Raw genomic sequence first — 24760 nt, 5'->3', positions numbered from 1 at the left:
TTGGGTTACATTGTAAGGGAGCAGACTTTTGCCTTTCATATATTTATTTAAGCTCTTTGAAAACAAACATGCAAACAGCGAGAGCACAATGAGAATATTTAGAGCAAAAGCTGTTGAAATGGTGGTAAGCAATTTCAAAGTTCTAGAGTTCTAGATTGCTAAAGCCAGCCCAACAAGGAGGGGGCCAACATACTTGACAACAAGGGTGCATTGAGAGAAAGGAGCCCTGGCCCTGGCTGGTGTGGTTCAGCTGATTGAGTGTTGTCCCAGGTCCAGAGCATTGCCAGTTTGATTCCTCATCAGGGCACATGCCCAGGTTGTGGCACATGCCTGGGTTGCATCCTCGATCTCTGGTAGGGGTTATGTAAGAGGCTGCTAATAGATGTTACACTCTCACATCAATGTTTCTCTCTCTCTCTATCCTTTTCTCTCTCTCTCAAAATCAATAAACTATTATGTGTGTGTGTGTGTGTGTGTGTGTGTGTGTGTGTGTGTGTGTGGATGGATGGATGGATAGATAGATAGATAGATAGATAGATAGATAGATAGATAGATAGATAGGAAGGAGCTCTGATATACCAGCCTCACTCTGTTTCAAAATTGTCATTTCCAGGAAGTGTTCACGTACGGCAAGTTTTGACAACTGCATTTACTTTAAAACCCATTTCACTTGTTTCTTTGTATCATCAACTAACATTTTTACTTCTTCAAAAATAATATAATAATGCGCCGGGCACTGTGCTGAGTTTGGCAGGGAAGAGAAGACGCCCTCGCCACCCCCTGAGGTCTCACCGCGCTTCATGGCAAACAGGAGGCCGGAGAGCTTCCAGGGAAAATGTGCCAGGTGCCTTCAGAAGGGCTCAAGCGGCGAGGACTGGCAGGTGAAGGGGATATCCAATTCGTGGAGTGGGTACCAAAAGGCCCCAAAGAGGAGGCACTGAGATATGCTTGAACGGGTAGAGGAAAGAAAGCAAGGACATTTCAAGGACTATTCCAGAGGAAGGAAACAGTGCAACATCCTAAGAGACAGGAAAGCCAGAAGGCTCTAGGGACCAGTCAGGAGTCCAGTTACTTTTCGGGGATGTAGGACAACCAGGTGCAAAGCATTGTGGAGAGCCTGTGAGAGTAGACAGAGGGATTGATCATATTCCCTTGGTTAAAGACCTCCGTGTGGAGGATCATGAAGACAGTTGTGCAATAGTACAGTTACTCTGTTGGTCATGCAGACAATGGGTTCATAAGGGAGATTGGAAGACAGGGCATCAGTGGAGAAGTTATCAGATCCCACCATGCTCCTGCTGAAGGTGTAGCCGAATTGAAGGCATATTGAGATGAGCCTGGAATAGAGATCACTTTAGAAGTCACTGTAGTGATGCAGGAAACCGTAATAACGGGTTTGTGGCACGGATCAGGCACCTTTCTCCACGTCTCTACATCAACCCGTTTTCCTCATGTCCTCCCTGAAATGTCTCCCACCTTTCAACCTATTGTTTTCTGAGAAAAAATATTGAGAGCAAGCTTCCAGTCTCAACTCCTGTTCTCCCTGCCAAGGCCTAGAAAGACAAAGGAAGATCCTTTGGAACAAGCCTCAGGCCAAGTTCTCCTAGTCTGAATAACCATCCTTAGCATTCTGGCATGAGACCCAGTTAGATTTCAACAAGCACCCTCTTCAGTTTGGCTCAGTGGATAGAGCGTCAGCCCACAGACGGAAGGGCCCTGGGTTTGAGTCCAGTCAAGGGCGTGTACCGCAGTTGCAGGCTCGATCTCTGGCCCTGGTGGGGGCTCCTGTGGGAAGCAACCAATCAATGAATCTCTCTGACATTGATGTTTCTCTCTCTGTCTTACCCCCTCCTTTCCACTTTTCTTTCTAAAAATCAATGGAAAAACATCCTCGGGTGAGGATAAAAAATAAATAAATAAATAAATAAATAATTTCAATAAGCATTTGATGAATGAATGAAGACATGTCTTTATATACCTTAGTTCAAATTAAGGTGGATTAATTCCAGTTGCTCTATCTTTAAAGGGTTCTACCAGAATTAAAGTATTTCCTGTTTCCCACCCCCCCCCATCCCCAAATCCTTCTCCTCCTCAGAACGCCATAACTGACATTGGCTAGGCCAGTGGTCGGCAAACTCATTATTAGTCAACAGAGCCAAATATCAACAGTACAACGATTGAAATTTCTTGTGAGAGCCAAATTTTTTTAACTTACACTTCTTCTAACGCCAATTCTTCAAAATAGACTCGCCCAGGCCATGGTATTTTGTGGAAGAGCCACACTCAAGGGGCCAAAGAACCGCATGTGGCTCGCGAGCTGCAGTTTGCCGACCACGGGGCTAGGCATTTTCCATGCTTAAGTCCGTACAATGAGCAGCTGTGTTGATCCCAATGCGTTGTTTTCCTCTACGTCCACAGCGGCCTCTCATAGGGCAGAGGTAAACCCCTCAGACAGGGCAACTCACCTGGAGACCCTCAGTGGAAATTCTGAGCAAGAAGGAAATGGATTGTCTTGAGTTCCCTCTAACAAGGCTTCATTCCCCCAACAAAACGGGTCAATTAACCATATTTACCTCACTCTCAAGACAGCTCCCACTGCATGCCTTGAACTGCTTTTGTCAGGGAGATGAGAATAATGGAGCAACGTGGCAAAGCATGCAGGGATACAAACCGCATGCTGGCATCGCGCCCTAGGGTTTTGCAGCAGCAAGTGGAAGGTGCCACAGAGGTGACTGGCTTTGAAGGAAACTCACAGAGATAATCAATTTGATCCCACGGGCAGACACTGAGATATTTGTCAAAATGTCAGGGTTATGGATAGTGCCGATATATTTGCTTTTCGATGCATTCATCTTTTTAAAAGCCTGTATCTCATGCGACATTGGACAAAGTTCTTTTCCCCCTCGTCCCCCATCACAGTCTTCTCTTAGGAAATCCTATATGCTAGTTGTCTTTGGGGAATAGATTTTTTATACATAGACACTTGCTGCCATATAGAGACAGAAAGTTATTTTTGTTTGTGTGTTTTGTTGTTTATTTTAGGGAGGTTTGAGAAATAAATAACAGTGAGTGGTTATTGGGCCCATTCTTTCTCTGTGCTATCCTAAAAGCCAGCTGAGGGTGTTCTTAGAGAGAAAGGAAGATGGCATACACAAGGAGACTGTGTTTCTCTTGCTTTCAGAGTCTAGCCTGGTGACCGGTCTGCGTTATAAAGTCGAATATGGATATTTGGGGCAGCGCATAGGTGCTGCTGTAAAAGCATCAGACTGGGGTCAAGAAGCTGGTGGTGGCCCAGCTCTGAACCTCTCATTTCGACACCCAGACCCCTGCTTGTTTCTTGGGTACAGTGCAATCGCGTGGCCTCAGTTTACCTATCTATACCATGGGATTTGGAACAACTGCTTTCCTCTGACTCATGGTCAGGGTACAATGGACCCTTGTACGATGGACGTGAAAGTAATTTGTAACGAGAAGCACCTTTTATCTTGAAAGCAACTGACCTCACATCCCCGAAGAAGGATGAGATCTCAAGTGGCACAGCTGCATCCGTCTCTGCCGGGGAAGGGAAAGCGCAGCCGTGAAACTGTCTCCATTAGCAAGTTTGCTCTGAGTACCAGCCATTGAGAGTGACCAAGGCAATTGCTGTCTCTGGCCACACTTCGGGGGCTGTTTATATATTCTCAGCTCAGTTTGCAGGCTCTACTGTGCCCGCTGGAGAAACCGTGTTAGAGAGGCGTTGGCTACTACTGGACCTGGCCCCAAGGTAGATGAAAACAAATCTGTGCTCAGAGTACCAGTAAAATCACAAGCTGTGCCATCTTTTTTTTTTTTTAATCCTCACCCAAGGATATTTTTCCATTGATTTTTTTAGAGAGAGTGGAAGACAGAGGGAAAGACAGAGAGAAACATCAATGTGAGAGAAACACATCAATTGGCTGCCTCCTGCATGTGCCCTGACCAGGGAGGGCCAGGGGCAGGGAGGAGCCTGCAAAAGAGGTACGTGCCCTTGACCAGAATCGAACGCGAGATTCTTCAGTCCACAGGCGGATGCTCTATCCACTGAGCCAAATCGGCTAGGGCACAAACTGTACCATCTTTACTCCCATGGCTGGAGAAACAGGAGATTTCCTGGGATTTCTACAAACACGATTCTTACAAAGTTTTGCTAAAAGGCAGATGGCAGGTCAGTGACAGCTTTACCACATCCAGCTTAAACCATAGGGGAGAGGGAGAGAGAGAGAGGAGAGAGAGAGAGAGAGAGAGAGAGAGAGAGAGAGCACACTCGGCACAAGACTCTTCAGCCAGCTGAGCAAGGTGAGCAGTTGAGATTTCAGTCTCAAGTTTCAATGGCAGAAAATTAGAAGAAAATAGCAATTAGTCTTCTGGAAGAGAAAGTGCAGGGATTCATTCTCCTACAAAGGATACACATATTATTGACTATTCCTCCCTCTCTTCCTTCCTTTGATAATCATTGAGCAAAATGCTAATGCATGAAACACGCTTCTGTTGCAGGTATTCCCCAAAGTAGTCTTGTTGAGATTCCATAAACCCAGCTTCATTGTGATCGCCATGCTGTGTTTGATAGTGAGAGAACGGAATTGCATCAATCCACTCAAACCCCTGGCCCAGGCCTCCCACAAAATTCTGAGTACTAGTCTGCAGGACAACCAGCTGACAGGGTTTATTGCAGACTAGGGCCAGTGACGAGCACAGTATTCTCCCTCTCTCTCCTCCTCGGCATTCTTCTCTAAGCAGCTCCCAGTTATAGCTTAAACAGGGTTGTGCAAATTAGCAAGGGATTGAAAGAAACCACAGCATTGGTCAGTAGAATTTTTTTGAAGGCAATATATATCACCCAGCCATTGCTCTGGCTGTTGTTTCAAGTGCGGTAAAAGACACGTCGGCCACTAGCCCAGAGTTCATGAATTGAATTCTGAGCAGTTTGTTGCACCTGCTCTACTCTCCGCTGTCACTTTCACTCTATTTTTCCTGAATCTCTTGGCTGCCAACCTCCCTGTCTATCTAGAGGTTTACTTTCCATGCTGCTCAGACTTCAGGAAGTCATTCCTGGTCCTTCCACCTATCCCTTCACTTGTTCTCCTTGGACCTGGATGGCTGTTGATAATCTTTTAGGAATAGCCCTTTCTGTTTGGCCTTGCCCTCCAGATGTCCATGCCCAGATGTAGCCCTCCTGGATTACACTCAGACTCACCGTGACCTCATTTAATTGGACTGGATTATGTGACAAGGAATCTGGACAAAGTTGATTAACAAGTAGCACAGTGGCCATGTATTAATGGCATCCAAAGTTCTCTCTCAGCAAGCATGGGATGACTGAAAGCCATAAAAGTAGATCCTGGGCATTTAATAAGAGTTGCCCAAATCTATCTTGCTAGTAGATATCATCTCCAAAACTTTTTCCATTACATTTTGCCTTTCTAACACATATAGCATAGGATCCCTTTCCTCAATTTATCATCTAGATTTTGAGAGAAGGCATGAAAAAAGCCAAACAATTCAATACTGTACAACAGCGAAGACCACAAGCTAGGAGATGCCACAGGGCTGGGCGTGATTAATTGCTGCATGAGAGGCTCAGTGGAGTCTGAGTTTAGAAGTGGGCGGTGGTGGGAATCAGCCTTCCCAGCAGAACAGCGCCAGGACTCAAGGGTGGTAATATATCATGAACACATCATGAAGAGAGCAAAAACCCTGACACAGGGGGATGGTTCAGCTGACACCCAGGGAGGTTCACTCTAGGTCCCAGTTCTGTAGTGGAAATTTAAAGTACTTAATAATGAAGTTAAATTAACTTCTGTCTTTGCTACTTCCATTAGTCCAGCCAGTGTGGCACAGTGGTTGAGCATTGACCCATGCACCATGAGTCCATAGGTCAGGGTACATGTCCTGTTTGTGGGCTCAAAATAGAAAAACATATATTTTTTTAAAAAAGGAAAATAAAACCCAGAAATTATTTATGACTCCAGGAACTTGTATGTCATTTTAAGCTGTTGTAATGGGGGCATAGAAATCATTTGTTTTGCATCTGGCCTTTAGAATGGCTTAATGTCTGGTTTTGTTTGACTAAATCACAGAGGAACAGCAGCAAAGTGTTATCCCTGGAAACATGGACACTTTGCTCGGTCACCACCAGATTGAAGCCAGATTGACGTTTAGTCTTTTCCACAGCCCATAGCCCTCATCTTACTGACTGCCTTTGACCCTTTCTGACTCATTATTAGCTTAAGTCATTCAATCATTTGTAGGTCATAAATATTCTGATGTTAAGATTTCCAAGAGCCCCTTACCTAATGTGAGTTTGAAGAAGCACTTCCTAGAAGGTCCTTTGCCCCTGGTACTCTGAGATCCATCACCTCCTGGCTCCTTTGACGAGGCCTTGTTAAGAAGAAGAAGAAGACAAAAAGATTTAAAAAATATGAATAATAAAATGGCAACACATTCATATCTATCAACAATTGAATCTAAAAATCAAAATAAACAAATAAGAAATCTAATGAACAAAATAAACGGATGAATAAAATAGAATCAGAGGCATGGAAACATGAAACAGACTGACAAATCTCAGAGGGAAGGGCAGGGGGTAGGAAGAGATTAACCAAAGATCCTATAAGCATACTAGAGGCCCGATGCACGAAATTCGTGCAAGACTAGGCCTTCCTTCCCCCAGCTGCTGGCACCGGCTTCCCTCTGGCACCCCGGACCTGGGCTTCCCTCACAGCCCCAGCTTTGTCCAGAAGGTCACCCGGAAGGACATCCAGTCTAATTAGCATACTACGCTTTTATTATTTTAGATAGGCATTACCTGTGGACACAGACAATAGGGTGGTGAAGGCCGGGGGTGGGGCAGGAACCAGGTGGAGGGGGGCAATGGGGGAATATAGGGGAAACTCTGTAATACTCTCAACAACAAAGATTAAAAAATAAATGACCACAATTCAGCCTTTCCTCTACTGGTGATAATGACATGGCATCGAGTTTAGGCTGGAGGTGAAGATACCTTCAGTAGCTGGGCTGGATTCAGTTCTGCTCTCCTGATTTCAGGGCAGAATTGTGTGTTGCTGATAGAACTGGGAGACACTCTTCCCACCAGCCCACCAGGTTTTAACCACAGAGGCAGTACAGGATGTAATGCAAATTAGACCACGCACAGCTGTGATGAATGAGTCTTATCCAGTGGAGCGCCAGCAACATGATCCCAACTCACAAATCCCGCTATTGGGTCTCAACATAAATCCACAGGGGCGTCTTATCAGCAGCAAAGGACAGGGGGAAACTGAGGGGAAGAGTTTGTCTCTACATCGTGGCAGAGGTAAATAAATATCATCCGAATCTGGATGATCATCCTTTCAGAAGGCGGCCAGGGGGACAGATTTATTCACTCTGCATCGGGAGCCACCAGAACCAGGAGAAATTCTAATCTGCAACCATTTTTCACGAAGGTGGGCCAAGGATAGAGTCACACTATACCTTGGATTTTTGAGAGCACACCATTTTATTTTATTATATTCTTTCATACGGCATTGAAACATTACGAGTCTATCTTAAAGCATTGTAATTATTATAGATTTTCATAAAAATAAAGTCATATATCAGCGGGGTGGGGGGAAGCCTTTGTCAGGTCACGTGTCCCAGTTTGGGGTGTAGGAAATTTATGGGCATCATAAGCTAGAAAGTTTCCCTCTGTGACAGGTCTGCCAGGGTGAAAATGAAGAGCTCCTACCTACGGCTTTTCTGCTTTCTGGCAAGAAACAAGGAATCAAGGGAAAAGACCGTGGAGATTTTTATGTGTCTTCACTTCGGCTCTTCTTGTTGTTGCCATAATAACTAGAACAAAAATGATTATAATAATGCTACTTCAATTTTATATCCTACTAGTTCACAATTTATTAGCGCAGCATATCTAATAGGAGGATGGTAATTATTATCCCCATTTCACAGGTAATGAAATTAGGGATAGGGAATAAAATAATCGCCCAAAGCTTACAGGGTGTGTAAGTAATTGAACTGAGCGAGCTGCTAGATCATACGTCTTCCCAAGGGATGCTCCACTCTGTTCCTTCTCCCACCTCATTCCAGGTGCCTCAGAGTCTCCCTGGTCCCCTGCGATCACTGGAAAAATAACGAGCAAATATGTAGCTATCGTGAAAACTTCCAACGACCTAAGAACCAATTTGTTTTGAATAGGAAGGAGAGTTACAAGACTGAATTTTAGAAATGGAGAGACCTCAAACGTAGCTAAGGAGAAATCACTCTTACCCACATTAGAACACTGCGTACTTCTTGGATGCACTTCTCACAGCTGAGGGTTTAGATTTAATTGTGTGTGATCACTTAATTAACTCTGTCTCCCTCACTAGCCTGAAACTTCCATTAAAACAGGGATTTTATTTGCTCTTTTGCTTACTGTTCTATCTCATGTCTAGCACAGTGTCTGGCACTCAATAAGTATTAATCGAATGGTTGAATGAATGGGCTAATGAGAAGAACCAAACGTTAGAGAGGATAGAAGAAAGAAAATAAAACATGGCTTTCCATCTGAAATAAGGAATCTCATATTAAATATGATAATTAAATGGGCCCGTTTGACAACACAACCCACTTTTTTGATTCTGTGGGTTGGAGTGGAATCATGTATGTGTAGCCTGATTTCAGCTTCAGGTACCTTATCACGGGAGAACCTATTGAGGGTGAAAAGAACGGAAATAAAGAAATAAATAGCTGCCTGATTAAACAACAATAGAATTATTGGCATATTGGGGTAGCCACAATTATGGAGAATGTCGCATCCCAAAATGTGCATTCGGAAACAACCACAATTGTCATTGCTCCTGAAAGCGGTCACCCTAACTCCAGCCCTAGTATGACATGCTCAGGGTATGATACTTGTGTGTGTGTGTGGGGGGGGGGGGGAGAGGGGTTCCTTTGCTTTCTGACTATACCCACTTAAAGATGAATAGTCAGGTTTGTTGGAAGAACGATGGTCTATAGAATCTATAAAGACAGGTAAAGCTGAGTAATTGGAGCTGGGTTTAAACCTCAATCCTGGCCTTATTAAGAGTAAATTTAACTAAATTGATCGAGTCAAGTGGCTTTGGTTCTTAGTTCAGCTTCTGTATTTTTGTTCTACTTGTTTCCTCCATCTTAAGTGCAGTCTCAGAAAGGTCACTCTGTGAGGTCAAGCTGACAAGTAGTATCTCCACATGGCAAATGGCCTGTAATGAAGATAATGATTGCCGTGCACTCGGCACTGGTTTCCTGTGAAACAATATTTGTTGTAACAGCAACACCACATTCTGGAAGTCTTCGGATTTGTTGCTACTGAACACCAAATTTCTAATATGCTGCCTTTAAATAAGGTAGATGTTTTACATCAGTAAGAAATAAATAATTTATATGGAAGTTCACAATTATCAATATATCTTTTTGCTTTTAACTTTGAACAACAGGTTGGGGTGGGGGATTGATTTCCCAAATGTAACTAATAATGCAAGAAGTGTCTTCTTGATATCCATCTCCAACTTTCCGGGTATGTTCATGTAATTAGGAAAATCAGCGGCATCTTAATTCATCATTAAGTTGGGTCTTAAAAACCAGGTTCTCTTTGTCCTCAATGGCCTGTTTTTCCATCCTGTGGCTCACAGTCCTGTTCCTTTTATCTGTGCTATCCCTTATTTTTCCTCTATCACATGACTCATTGTCTTGGGTTTCCACTTCAAGGCCCCACAATGCTTAATACAGGCTGAATGCATAGTAGGTGCTCCAAGGAAATTCGTTGAATAATTCAATTCAATTTAGAGTGAGTGCAAACCTTCAAAGCCATTCAGAGTTATCCTCCTTCAGGAGATTTGCCAGCATGAAAAAGTGTGCCATGAATTAAGACACCAGAGGCGACTTTACTGTGAGAATTTAACGGGGCTCCAATAACAGCATCACTGCTAGATTTCTAACAGGTGCCCCATGCATATCTGGAATGCAGAACTCTGCTTATGTGATTCTCCCTCAAAGACAGGATCTAAAGCTTTGTCATGTTATAAAACATTCTGAGATCTCCCTGAAAGTCATAGTTCTAGCCCAGCTGGGAACCGAGTCCCTCAAACACCACCAGAAAGAATAACACAGTTAATTAGAATTTGCTTGTTTTCAGACACCTGCCACACTTTTTCACACCCATAGGTCAACTACATTATAATTTCTGAGATTTGGTTTGATTTTGTTTTCAGAAGTTCCAAGAAAATATCCCTTGCATCAGCCCATTCATGCTTTAAGCCCCCCATCCCCTGGAAATATGATGGGTGGGGAGTGAAAGAGGATTTGGAGGGATTATTTTGAATTGAGGACCTTCAATTAAAGGTGGTGTTTTTTGCATTGTTGTTGTGTTTGTTTGTTTTTCCTCCATGTAATTAGTTGTGATAGAGATTGAACAAGAATCCCGGTCTACTCTTCACTAAGTGATAAAAGGAAATTTCCTGGATGATGTTACTGTTTCTATCTTTCCTATATAATAAAAGGCTAATATGCAAATCAACCGAATGGCGGAACGACTAGTCGATATGACATGCACTGACCACCAGGGGGCAGATGCTCAATGTAGGAGCTGCCCCCTGGTGGTCAGTGTACTCCCATAGGGGGACTGCTGCTCAGCCAGAAGCCGTGCTCACGGCTGGCAAGCACAGCAGCGGTGGCAGCCAGATATCCCTTGAGGGCTCCCAGACTGCGAGAGGGAGCAGGCCAAGCTGAGCCCCCTCTCCCCACCGAGTGCACAAATTTCGTGCACTGGGCCTCTAGTGGGCACTCAAAGGGCAACATGAATGTATCTGTAAGATGTCACGGTGTAAATTGAGCTCAGTCTGATAATCAACTCAAGAAAAAAGAAGCTTAATTTTGCATGCTCAAACTCCATTTGCTCTCTAGCCCTGTAGATAGTGGAGCACATTTCCTGAGATCACCTGTTGGTCACCCTTTTCCTCATTAAAGGACTGTAGATCAATGAGCATGTAGAATCAGGGGACGGTTCTGTCCTAGGGAAGGCGAATTACAGGCCAGCTACAAAGCAACACGCCTGACCTCATACGAAAGTGTTCCAGTTTATTACATGGCACGACGGTGTGTTTCAATTTATTAACTGCTGACTTACCTTGTACTACTCTGTGTTCAATTATGTATTTCCTGTTCTCATTACAGACCTTCAAACGACCGCAAAAATATATTCATTTAATGCTTTTCCTGTTCTTTTAAAATTTTTATCACTCAGAAAGGAGGAAGAAAATGGTGTGAGCATTAGCACTGGGTATAAACTCAGATAGATTCCATGTCCTGCACTTAAATTATTCCGATAATTGGCACAAAGAAACTCTTTCACCTGAAATAACCTAATGTAGCTAATAAAATATATTTGGGGCCTTAACTATTTAGATATTTTGCATACATTAACATACCCAATATGTAGCTCAATACAAAGAAAGCAGTGAAGATAAAACTTGAGGGGGAGGGGCAAAAGAGATCAAGTGTACCAGGGTGGGGTTTTGGAAAAGGATGGGATACTTTGAAAGCCTTATGTTTTACTTGTGAGTCTTCTACATACTAAGTTAGTGATTTGGGGAAATTAAAATCTTATTTGTGGGGGGGAAAAAAGGTGCTCTATGTAATTTTCCCTATTCTTAAATGATATGTTTTTATGATAAAAGCCAAGATCAATCCAAGCTAAAATACTGAATCCGATATATATAAAGAGTGATGAATGAGACACTGTTCTCTCTTACTCCATAGAGAAAGGGCAATGAGGATGTTCTAGGCATTGTCTTCTATTAAAATCTATTCTGTAGGTTATGACTTAAGGAAAAAATAGATTCAGTAGGTTACAATTTAAGGAATAAAGACAATTTATAGCACTTGAGTCATCACTATAATTCTCTTTTCTGATACTTGAAATTTATTTATTGAGGATAACAATGATAAAGGCTTAAATGCAAATGCCTCTGAGAGAGGTAACCCAGTAACTTACATTCATCCTAAGGGATAAATGAATGATGTCAATGTCTATCCTGAAGAATAACAAAAAAGGAGAGAGCAAGGGTAGGAGGCAGGGTAGGAGGCAGTATCCTAAGTGTCATACAGGAGAAAAGAAAATGGCATATACCAAATGTGAGACCTTGATAGACAGAGAGGAAAATGTTCCTCTGAGATGGAATTTGGACCAGCCCTGATGACTAGTAGAAGAATCAAAAGAGCTTATCTTATTTTTATTGTCAAAAAGTGTAAAGGATCCATTTGATATTTAGATCACTTGCTTTGATTTTAAGTAGCTATAGTGTGAAGAATGGGTTACTTTTGAACAGTTAAATCCCTCAGTTGCTGGGACAGTGTCAGGTGAGAAAATGAAAATGAAAATGAATCAAACACCATGGTACTCAACTGATCAAAAACTCTGTCTAATTAGCCATTCTACTTTTCCTCCCCCATAAAGAAGCACGTGGAGACTATATGTAAAATTGGGCCACTCTGTTTACCCGGGTTTAGAGCCAATGATTGAATCCAAAGGGCGACTAAATATTAAAATCAGTTCCACCTGCCCTTGGCCCGGTAACTCAGTTGGTTAGAGTGTCGTTCTGATATGCCAAGGTTTGGGTTCAAGTCCCAGTCAGGGTACATATAAGAAGCAACCAATGAATGCATAAATAAATGGAACAATAAGTTGACCTCTCTCTCTTTCTCTCTCAAAATCAATACATTAAAAATAAATAACAACAGTTCCTCCTTTGGGAAACCCTGCCATTTCTCCACCCACAATCCTTTTCTGCCTTTGCCAAGGCTGGCCAATGCTTGACCGGAGACAACTTTAGACATCTTTTCTTGGGCTTTCCATTAATAGTTTTAGTCTCTTCACACTTCAGTTATAACCATTTGTCTTTTACAGTGTTGTTAAATTCTCTGCCAAAACCTGATATTAAAATCATTGTTATCCTTATTAATGAAACAGCATGTCATTCAGTATTTTTAAGTTGCAAACAAATGATGTTGTCACTATGAGAATATCATAACATTGCGACTCATTACCTGAAACATTAATTCAAAGCAACAGGTTGAAAATGAAAAATCTTGGACAGGCAACCATTTGTTAGGTTACACAATGGCAGGCCATCTATTCTTCTGACTCATTCTTTTCACCACTTTCATTCCATTTGAAAGTAGTAAATCTCATGGATCGTATGATAGCTCACTGTATCCTGACATTTATCTGTCACTGTGTTTTGGGGTGTTTTTTTTCCATTCACTGTATTTACTTGATAAACATTATGAATTCCTAACACACTGCTAAGTACTGTGCGAGGTGCTGGGGATATAAAGATTAAAAGAAGGGCTACCTGATCATGTCTTCTGCTAGTGGAGGGCTTCTGTAGACTCATCGCCCTCTCTTCCTCCCTCGTTCATCTCTTCCTAGGACAGTGGTCAGCAAACCTCGGCTTGCCGCGAGCCACATGTGGCCCTTTGGCCCCTTGAGTGTGGCTCTTCCACAAAATACCACGGCCTGGGCGAGTCTATTTTGAAGAAGTGGCATTAGAAGAAGTTTAAGTTTAAAAAATTTGGCTCTCAAAAGAAATTTCAATCGTTGTACTGTTGATATTTGGCTCTGTTGACTAATGAGTTTGCCGACCACTGTCCTAGGACATTACGAAGACTTGAAGTTTCTGGATTTCTCATGTTTTCAAGGTCATTGAAACAGATTCACAGCATCCCTGTTACCCAGCATTTCCAAACAATATTTGCATGTCATCTGGCACCAAACTCAATTTCTCGTTGACCCTGACTTTATGTAACTACTTTTTATTTAAATCATTCTTACTCTGATCCCCTTTTTTAGCAACACAGAGCTACGCTTGTGCGTCAGCCAGCCGCGCTCCCTCCTTGCCGCCTCCTGGAGGTGAGCCCCGTTCAGCGGTGTGCAAACAGGAAACCTCCTTGAAAGGCAGAGGCAAAATCTGGAGCTGCCTTGGCCCAGGAACTCTCCTCAGTACAAAGGCATCAGATAAAATAGGAAACAGGCCTTTTGGGCTGGAGTTGAAAAAAGTCGTATTTTGAGAGTTGTCTTGAATGTTTCCTTTCAAAGGCTGCTTAATGAATTCCTGAGTTTAGAGGGAGTCAGAGAAGAAAAGGATTCTTTTTGCCTTTCCGTTGTGCTTGAAGAAATTAATGCAGGCTATGGTGTATAGAGGTGATTCCCAAGCACCATGCATCTGAGGTGCCATTTGTTAGGCACGTTTTGCAGCGATGCACTCCTAGAGCTCCCTTCAGGGATGGATGGCACTTCCCCCAAGGAATAAGTGGCACAGTCAAATTAGGATGACGCGAGGAGAGGGCATTTACAAAAAGGTTAATTTGAAAGGAGCAGATGGGGAGCTAGGGAGCCACAAGGCATGATACAGGAGCCTGGGCTAGCCCTCGCCCTAAAGGGTTCTGGGAGGGAAAGGTTACTCAAACCTGGAAGGAGAAAGAGTCAGTGTAAGCTAGTTGCCTTGAAGGGTGCAGTGACCTCCACTGGAGGGACACAGCCTTTAGGGAAGGGGCAGAGAAACAGTGCTTCCTCCCCTCCTCTCCAGCTGGCATAAGAGTCCATCATAGATTTCTTTATAGGTCAGGCTCCTGGGGCAGAGAGCGAGATGGAGACAGGCAGAGAGTGGACCCAGAGGGCCACCTGGAAAAATCTGGCACAAGCAGGAAACAAGCCATTTTACCATCATCTCCCCAGTAGCCTCCACTGGTCTCCCTACTTTAGGGTAAACATAGGTCCCAGTTTGCCCAAGATGATCTCTGTTATGTCTGTCTTGCATAATTATGAAGAGTGTCGATTTTCACTCTCAAAGTGCCCTACTTTATTTTTTAAATATATTTTTATTTTTTAAAAAAATATGTTTTCATGGATTTTTGAGAGAGAGGGGAAGGAAGAGGGATAGAGAGACAGAAACATCGATGAGAGAGGAACATCATTGATTGGCTGCCTCCTGCATACCCTCTAGTGGGGATCGAGCTTGCGATCCCAGCATATGCCCTGACTGGGAATTGAACCAAGGACCTCTTAATTCCTGGGTCGACACTCAACCACTGAGCCACACCAGCCGGGCTCCAAGTGCTCTACTTTAGATAATAAATTACATGGTAATCTTACCTTGCTTCAGCTCTTTACCCCATCGAGTCTTCTCCAATAGCTGTTAGAGTGACTCTTGAAAATTGAGGGTTGATTATGTAAATCATATGCTGAAAACTCTGTCAAAGCTTCCCACTTCATTCACAAAAGTATCAAAAACCCTCACCCCCTCCCGCAAGGCTCCAGTGCTCTGCCTCCCACTCCCATCCATCTCTCTGCTCTCATCTCCTTCCTCTCTCCTCTTGCTCCTCTGCCCCAGCCACACCAGCCTCCTTATTCTCCTTCAGGAAGCAACCATTCCAACCTGGCCCTGTGCCCTTGCTAGTCTCACCATTGAGAAACCTAGGCCCTGTGCCCTTTGCTATTCTCGCCATTGAGAAAGCGCTTCTCTGAGATGTCCTTCTAATTTGCTCTCTCATACCTTTAAAGCTTTAATGGGAGGAGAAATCCCCTCTCAAAGAACTTTTCCTTAACAAGCAGTCCTAACTGTATCCCTTCTACAGTCAAACTCTTTCTTTTATCTTGCTTTATTTTTGACACTTCACATATCTGTATATTTATTTGTTTACTAAAGGCCCAGTGCGCGAAATCGTGCAAGACCCCAAGTCCCGCTGCCACCACAGGACCCAGAGTCCCTCCTGCCACTGCCGTGGAACCCATCATTGCACCTCCTGGTGACTGGTCGTTTGGTCATTCTGGCATTAGGGCCATTGGCTTTTTATAATATAGATTGTCTGTCTTACTCCACTAACAAAGAAGGGCCCAGAGAACAGAGATTTTTCTGTTTTGGCCATTACTATATCCCTAGAGTTTAGTAGGGTTTCTGGCATATATTATATGCTCACTAAATATTCCTTGGACAAATAAAAAAGAAATGAAAATTATAGGTAAAGAAGATAGAGTTGAACTTCAATCTGTGGATAACAAGATGATTTAGATATCATACAATGAGCTAAAAGACTGCAGAATACATGTGGTATAGATTGTAACACACAATGCAAAATAGGGAAGATTATTAGTATTGTTCTTGTAGCTATCTTCAGAACACAGTGAGTGTATAGACTGAATTATATCTTAAGTTGCTTTCATTTATATGTATCTTTGGTAAAGTCATTATTTTTTGCCCTCACTTTTCTTAAATTTACTAATGTTTCTGATGAGGTATTCTCTTGCTGCGTAAATAAGCACTTCATTCATTCAAATATTCTTAAGTCATGTTGAGAACACTGGGTTTTGTGTTTTGTTAATTCAAGCCCAAAGAGGTTAAGTGACTCACACACCAAACTAATGATGAATGTCCTATTAAAATATAAAGGAAAAAAGACCACCGTTCACAAAATAAAACTGTGAAAGGTTGAAATGAGAGACAGATTTGCTTTAAGAAAATTCACATGGCAGCTGATCTCACCGGAATGATTGGCATCTCTGGACTGTCTCCTGAGTCCCATCATCTAGGAGGACATTCTTTTCTTTTCATCTGGCCAAGCAAAAGGTGGCAGGCGACACAGTACAACATTCCATCTGCCCTCACATAGAGAATAATGCAGCATTAACTTTATACTGTTCACATTTTCTTTGACAACCTTGGGCATTTCCCATATTCCGAAGAAAATTTAAAACTAAAGCTATGATTTAGCCTATGACAAGCTAAGAATCTATTTTCTTATCATTATTATCACCCAGAGTTTTTGGTTGTCCCATATCCTAGTCCTTCGTCTCAGAGGAAGTCAAAACCTGAATGGACTGAAAAAAGAAAGAACACCTGAGCAGTGACAACTTTGGGTGACAGTTTCAGTCTCTCCAGTATGGTTCTCATCATTTTTATGGATGATATTCTGAAGCCCAACACAGTTACATGACTTGCCCACAATTACTTAATAATTTCAACCAGGAGGGCTTTAACCTGGATCTAGCTCCTTCTAAAAGCCATGACCTTTTCCTGAGACCATGTGGCCTTTTGGTTTCCAGACTTCTGAAACTAAAAGGACATTTTATTGCTAGGATGTAAGCCAAGTTCACGTCCAGGTGCTACCAGCTCTGGGGTCTAAAGCAGTGTGAAGGGATCAGAGTTAACTCCTTGGATTTATGACCCTTTTCCCCCCCATTTCCTTGTGGAAGAAAGGTGTTAGCTATTGCCATTCCTATCATCTGTCTTTCATCCCTTTTAAAGGACCACACTTTCTTTGTCCTCACTTAATTCTTGATTCCTCAGATTTTCATTCTAAGTCCCAAATGGGGGCTCAAGGTTTGGTTGTGAAAGCACATAGGTAGAAATACTCTCTTTATATAAAAACACTTAAGTTAGGTTTACATTTCTAAAGGGAGATTATGGAAGGAGGACATTTATTTATTCATGAATATCTCAGTCTATTAAATATGTTTAATAATTATTTTTTAAAATATTTTTTAATTTATTTTAGAGAGAAAGGGAAAGGGAGAGAGAGATAGGAACATCAATGATGAGAGAAAATCACTGATTGGCTGCCTACTGCACACCCCCTACTGGGGATGGAGCCCACAACCCAGGCATATGCCCTGACCGGGAATCAAACCAGGACCTCAATCTCCTGATTCCTGGGTAGATGCTCAACCACTGAGCCACACCAGCCGGTATAGTTTAAAAATTATTTATACTTCAAAAAGATTCTTGAGCAGAGAATTTGTCTAGAGGTAAACTTTAACTTGTGAGCTTCATATTTCCTTTCCCAGCACCAAAAATATGATTTACCTTTAACAAAAAAAGAGCCAATATTCTGATGTTTTTTAGGTACACACTAAATTGAATAAATGTTTATTAGTATCAAGTACGGTGAGCTCACTGGAGTGCGGCAGAAAGATTGTGCTATAATCTGTGACCTTTGGGGAATTTTAATTTCATAGGTGAGCCAGAAAATACACACGCATATGATAAATTTCTATTTTAAAAAATATTATTGAATGCTCAAAGTGTGCATGGCTTAGTCAGCTCTTTGACAGGACACATGGAGACCTCTGGACAAGACATAGCAGGGGACAGTTGACAGAACTTGGCTAGAAATAAAAGAGAGATAGAGTGTGATTTTGCTTGGACCTCAGAAGTGTCTCAGAGTCATCCTCTCCTCTCCATTCTTACTACCATGACTTTTGTATGGACTCTTCTCATCTGTCCTCTAGCCCCTTGTTACTTAAAACTTGAAGGCTGTTAGAAATACAAAATATTGGGCCCTTTCTAGACATCTGAAATCAGAAGCTGCATTTCACCAATGTCCCCAGGTAATTAGATGTTTCTGTTAAAATTTGAGGAGCACATTGCCCTAGCTGGTTTGGCTCAGTGGATAGAGCATTGGCCTGCGGACAGAGGGGTCCCGGGTTCAATTCTGGTCAAGGGCACATGCCTGGGTTGCGGGCTTGATCCCCATTCGGGGAGGCGCAGGAGGCAGCCAATCAATGATTCTCTCTCATCATTGATGTTTCTATCTCTTTCCCTCTCCCTTCCTCTCTGAAATCAATAAAAATTTTTTTTAATCTAGGAGCACTGATCTCAACTATTGCAATAACCTCTTTAAGATTTATCTGAGTCCGGGCTTGTCCTCTCTCTTTCAAGTCACTAAAACAGTCTTTCTGAAATGTATGTCTGGCCCAATCAACCTCCATCATTAAGCCCCACACAGCTCTCTTGCTTACAGTGTCACATCCACACTCCATGGCAGGGGTCCTCAAACTTTTTAAACAGGGGGCCAGTTCACTGTCCCTCAGACCGTTGGAGGGCCGGACTATAGTTTAAAAAAAAACTACGAACAAATTCCTATGCACACTGCACACATCTTATTTTGAAGTAAAAAAACAAAACAGCAAAAACACCCGCATGTGGCCCGCAGGCCGTAGTTTGAGGACGCCTGCTCCATGGCATGTGTGCAGCTCTGTGAGCTCCTGCCTTCCTGGCATCTCTCCTGTTATTCACCATCCACTTGCCATGCCAACCCCTGACCCTTGCCACATCCGCAGATGTTTTTACATATTCACACCCTCCTGCCTTTAGAGTAAAATCATTCCATACAATTGGGAGAATCTTCTCTTGTTAGCATTCCATATTCCTATTGATCTTCCAAGGTCCTGCTCAAAAACACCAGGGCCCCTCCCAACCATCTCTTCTTTCCTCCCCTCCACTGCTGCCTGGGGCAGTGCTCACTACTCCGTCACTATGCTGTACTTGGCCCTGATTCCAAATGTGTGCCAATGCTTCCTGTGTCTATAACACCTGGAATTTTTATCACTGACGATGTAAATGTAATTCTCATGCCAAGTCACTTCAAGTCCTTACATCCTTTCCATGGCATCCCATGCTTGTGCCAGCCCTCAGGGTTCTCTGCGGTTCTTGATGGTATCAACTGGCAGGTCAATCATACGCATGGCACTGCCTCTTTACTAAGCCATTGCTGGAGCTGGCCTGAAAAAACTCCACAGGGATGAAGTCTTGGTGTTACTCCCTCCTGAATTCTTCCATCTCTTACTCTGAGACCTTGAGCAGGACACCCCCACCCGACCCCACTTCAGCACTCTATGCCCCGGTTTCCTCATCAGTGAGATAAAGGTGATCGACTATGAGATCAGATTTGCAAGTTCGCCTGCCCCTGAAACAAGAGTTGGCTCTTTCCTTCAGAGAGCTCTCCCCTCAGCTTTATAAGGTTCCTTTTAGTGCAAAACTGACCACATTTTGAATAAAAATTCATATGCACCCCAGCCCCAACCTATGTCCTAATACTTTCAGAGAATGCCGCAGTCCATTTTGCAGGCCCTGTCACTGTTCTACACCATAACATCTTATTATTCTCCTGAAATGGAAGATTAAGTTTCTCAGCGTGTCTGACTGAAGGCCCAATATCATCAAATACATAACCATTTGCCTGCAATTCCCCCAGGGGAGGTTATTAACAACAACTTAGTCCCTGATAAATGACTATGTTTTTAAGGTAGTGGGTTATGTCAAGGTTTCTATATACACATCATTTAAACTTACCCAGACAGCCATGTGTCAAATAAACAGCAATTGGTTATTAAAAACATAGTCATTCTCCGGCTAGACATTGCTGTACCACTCTGGATATGCTGAATCATTTATTTGTCTTAAACATGCAAGTATATTTAATAATCAATACCCACTCTCCGTTGCCTTATTAAAGAATGCTTACATTTTTGCTGAGCAAGGAGAGTGGCTTGGCTCATTGGTTTTCACCTGCAATCCAGAAACATACCTCCCGCTATGGGTTAAGTATTGCCAAAGGCTCATAGAATGTCGAAGCTAGAAAGAACCTGAAGGCCTTCTGTTAAACGTCCCCATCCAATGACCAAGTGCCTTCCACGAGATCCTCACACAAATAATTATATGGCTGCCTACACATGAGTATCTCCAATCAGGGGACAGGACCACTTTAAGAGGGAGCTCCTCTGAGAAGCAGAGAGTTCTCAAGTCTTTAAGGGTGGTTTTCTGCGAGCTTCCTAACCTTGCTTCTAGTCCTGCCCCCATTCAGGAAAAGAAACCAACTTGTGATGGATTAATTTTATGTGTCAACTTGACTGGGTCACAGGGTGCCCAGGTTAAATATTACTTCTGGGTGTGTTTCCAGATAAGATTGGCATTTGGATCTGCAGAGCAGCTAGCCCACCCCAAGTTGGATAGACATCATCCAATCTGTTGGGGGCCTGAATAGAACAAAAGGCAGAGGAAGAAGAAATTTGCCTCCTTTTTTTTTGTCTCAGTATTGAGCTGTGACAGCTCATCTCATCTTCTCCTGCCCTGGGACTGAGATTTACACCTTCAGCTTCTCTTGTTCTCAGGCATTTTGACTCAGGTTAAATTACACCACTGGCTTTCCTAGGTCTTCAGCTTCTTAACAGAAGATCCAGGACCCTAGTCTCCATAATTACTGTGTGTGTGTGTGTGTGTGTGTGTGTGTGTGTGTGTGTGTATCTTATTGAGATATCCTATATAATAAAAGGCTAATCTACAAGTTGTCCCCTTGACTGGGAGTTTGACCGGGAGTTCAACCAGGGGGTGGGCCAGCTGGCCAACAGCTCACACTCCCTTCCCCCAGCCAGCTCCACCCACGATCGGTGCCCCGATCCCAATCAGGCGCAGGCTGGCCAGACCCCACCTGTGCATGAATTAGTGCACCAGGCCTCTAGTATATATATTTCACTGGAGAACACTGACAAATACACACCTCTATCTGAAAAGAAAAGAAGGCAAAGGAGCATCTTTTCTTGTCACATTATATACTTCATTTTAATAATTTGTGAGCATGGTTAAGAGCACATCCTAGGATATCACACAAGACCTAGGTTTAAATTATAGCTTTCCATCATAATAATTTGTGACAAGTTATATACATCCCTAAACCTGAGTTTGTCCACCTGTAAAGTGGATTATATTGATCTCAACAAATTACTATAAAGATTACCCGATGTTATATACAGAAAGTATACAATGCTCAATGCAAAGGAAATGCTCAGAACTGGGCTATATTAGTAATACTAACAGTAACACTAAATCACACAATACAGCGTGAAAGAGTGACGGTTCTTTGCAAAGGCAGCTAACCTCGAGGTCAGGAGTTTTAGGGGTTCACATGCTCCTCATGCTGAGGTTGCTACACCTGATTGAGAAAGTGAACTGTCCCACTGTTTCCATTATTTGCTTCCTACTCTCCATTTTATCAAACCCTATCCTTACATTTCCCTTCCTCTTTCTCCCTGATGAGTCCACCTTTATTCATGGGATGGATAATCATTCCATTGTCAGAGCTTCCCACTTTTACCACCTTCTACCTACAGGCTGGGCTGTGGTCCAGAACTGCACAAGGCCTCAATGTGACTACTGCTTTGACCAGATGTCTAGGATAGGGACAGCGGTTTCTGCCTTTCCCAGAAATCAGACACCATTTTTAAGACCCAGGGAGAAAAATGTAAATGACTTTGTTAACCATTATTTAAAGAATTAAAAATTGTCCATCTGATTTACTTGGTGATAATGTCTTCTTCTCCGTGTAAACCCCTCCCCTCTGCTCCCTCTGAGGCAGCACTTGCTGTCTCCCCTGCAGACCGCTGGGAGAGCTCTGTCATGCAGGGAGGCTGGGTGACAGGAAGAGGTGCCAGGAGAGTCAGCCCTGCTGGAGCTCTGTGCTGGGAGGTGATTCATTCATGATTGTAAATAGATGGCTATAAACTGAACATAATGAAACAGTAATTACCTAAGAGGTGATGGATTTGGGGAGTTTTTCTAAGCTAAATAATTTGCAATGTATAGTATGGCAGCAATTAAGCTAAAGTGATCACAGAAAACTTATACTTGACTGTTGTAGGTTTTCTTCCTTTCTCCCTCCCTTCCTTCCCCTCTTTCTTTCTTTCTCTTCCTCCCTCCCTCCCTCCCTCTCTCTCTCTCTCTCTCTCTCTCTCTCTCTTCCTTCCTTCCTTCCTTCCTTCCTTCCTTCCTTCCTTCCTTCCTTCCTTCCCTCTCTCTCTCTCTCTTCCTTCCTTCCTTCCTTCCTTCCTTCCTTCCTTCCTTCCTTCCTTCCTTCCTTTCTTTCTCTCTCTCTTCCTTCCTTCCTTCCTTCCTTCCTTCCTTTCTTTCTTTCTTTCCCTTCCCTTCCTTCCCCTCCCCTCCCCTTTCCTTCCTTCCTTCCTTCCTTCCTTCCTTCCTTCCTTCCTTCCTTCCTTCCTTCCTTCCTTCCTTCCTTCCTTCTTCCTTTCTTTCCTTCCCTCCCTCCCTCCCTCCCTCACTGAATTTTTCTTTTTCTATCATATGTTTCATATAATGGAGATTGAAATTGTTTGACATTTTGAATTCATTGGTAAGGACTCTGACATGTGAGTAGTGTCTTTAGAACTGAGTAAAACACACAGATGCACACACGTACACACACCTCACCATTGCACTTAGATTTTAAGGTCTGCACGTTCCAAGGGAAGCTTTGTGGTATTGCATCCTCCCATCACACTTCTGGAATATTAACGAGAGGAGCATGCAGTGCTATTAGTCAGGTAGAGGAAGCAGGGTTCACTGCTATGGAGAGCCTCTATGGGTCACAGTGCAGTCCAGGTACTCCATGTTCAGACCCAATCTATAAAATGCGGTTTCTTCTTCCCCATCAGAGACAGAGCAATTAGGACAGATCATTTGACCCTGAAACCACTCCCTGGATTTAATCTCTCATTAGGAGAGTGGAAAGCTCTAACAGCTGGACAACGACGTAAATCTGCCAGGCGGCATGGGGCCCGGGGAGTAGTTTGGAACATGCATTTGATTCCTTATGTCAAACATTTTCTTAAAGACATCTGGCCACACCATAAGACTCTTTATACCAGTGAGAGAAACAGAGACTGAGACAGGAGGTGAAGTGAGAGAAGCAAACCCAGCAGCATGAAAGCTTGCTTCTAGATGGAGCTTTGTTCAGAAACCCTGGTTGCATGACACCATTCAGGCCTTCTCTCCTACCACGCCTCTGTCTTTACTCTCAGCTTTAGCCAAGAGAGTTCTCTTTTGCTTCACAGATAGCTTCCTCCTATAGGCTATCCTTCCAGCTGGAACGGATTCCTTGTGTATTTTTGAAACCCTTTCCTTCATTTACTCATAAACCTTTCTTCAAGGTCATGCTGACCTTCACTCCAATGCCATCACACCAATCCCCACTAGAGAGCACACATACCTTCTTCCACAGGAAGTAAATGGATGGGCATGTAGGTAGTTGATAGACGGAGAATGCTTGCATTTATCGTAAGTTGCATATAAGAGTATATTGGCGTGGGATCCGGGACACTCTGGGTTGCAAGTGATAGAAACAAATTCAAAGCAACTCAGATGGAAAGAAGATATTATTGGCTCTCTTGACCCCGAGAAGGCAGCATCAGAGATAGGAATCTAGAGAAACTGGACATAGGGACTCCAGCATTGAAGGGCTGTTCTCTGTCTCCATTCTTCTCCCTACATATCAAACTTATCCTTTGATGCCAGTTTTTTTTCCCCCCACATGACAGGAAGCAGTCAGTCTCTCATTTATCCTTTCAATAGTATGTCAGGCATTGTGCTGTGTCAGGGACTGGGAATACATTAGTAAATAAAACGAAGATCTGTGCTCTGTGGAGCTTTTATTCTAGGGGTCATCAATAGCTGCCAGGTCTGTCCTCTCAGAGTCAACACACACACACACACACACACACACACACACACACACACACACACACTACTCATGGCCCAGATGCACATGTTTGTGGCCATATGTTCAAAATATTACAGAATGGCTGTAACTGGTCAAATGTGTATCAGATATCAGACCAAGTACATAAATCTAGAAGGATCCCTGAGCCAGCCAGCGGCCAGTGGTTATGGTAGTCCCCACTTAAACTTCCATTTAAATGAGGAGAAGCATTGCTTAGAAACAGAGGGCAATTTTGGAGCTACCAGCATATTAGTATGGCTGCCCAGATCTCTCCTTAGAAGTAAGTTCTCAAATGGCAGACTAGAACCTCTCCACATTTTTGAAAAAACAAAATGTTTGATTCCTACTTCTTGTCCTGTGTTGAGGAATTAAGCGTGAGACCTTGTGTTGCTGCTGTTCTTACCTGTAG

Source organism: Eptesicus fuscus, chromosome 23, assembly GCF_027574615.1.
Source record: "Eptesicus fuscus isolate TK198812 chromosome 23, DD_ASM_mEF_20220401, whole genome shotgun sequence".
Classification (NCBI taxonomy): domain Eukaryota; kingdom Metazoa; phylum Chordata; class Mammalia; order Chiroptera; family Vespertilionidae; genus Eptesicus; species Eptesicus fuscus.
The sequence above is the reverse complement of the archived record's forward strand: the minus strand, read 5'-3'. Positions refer to the sequence as shown.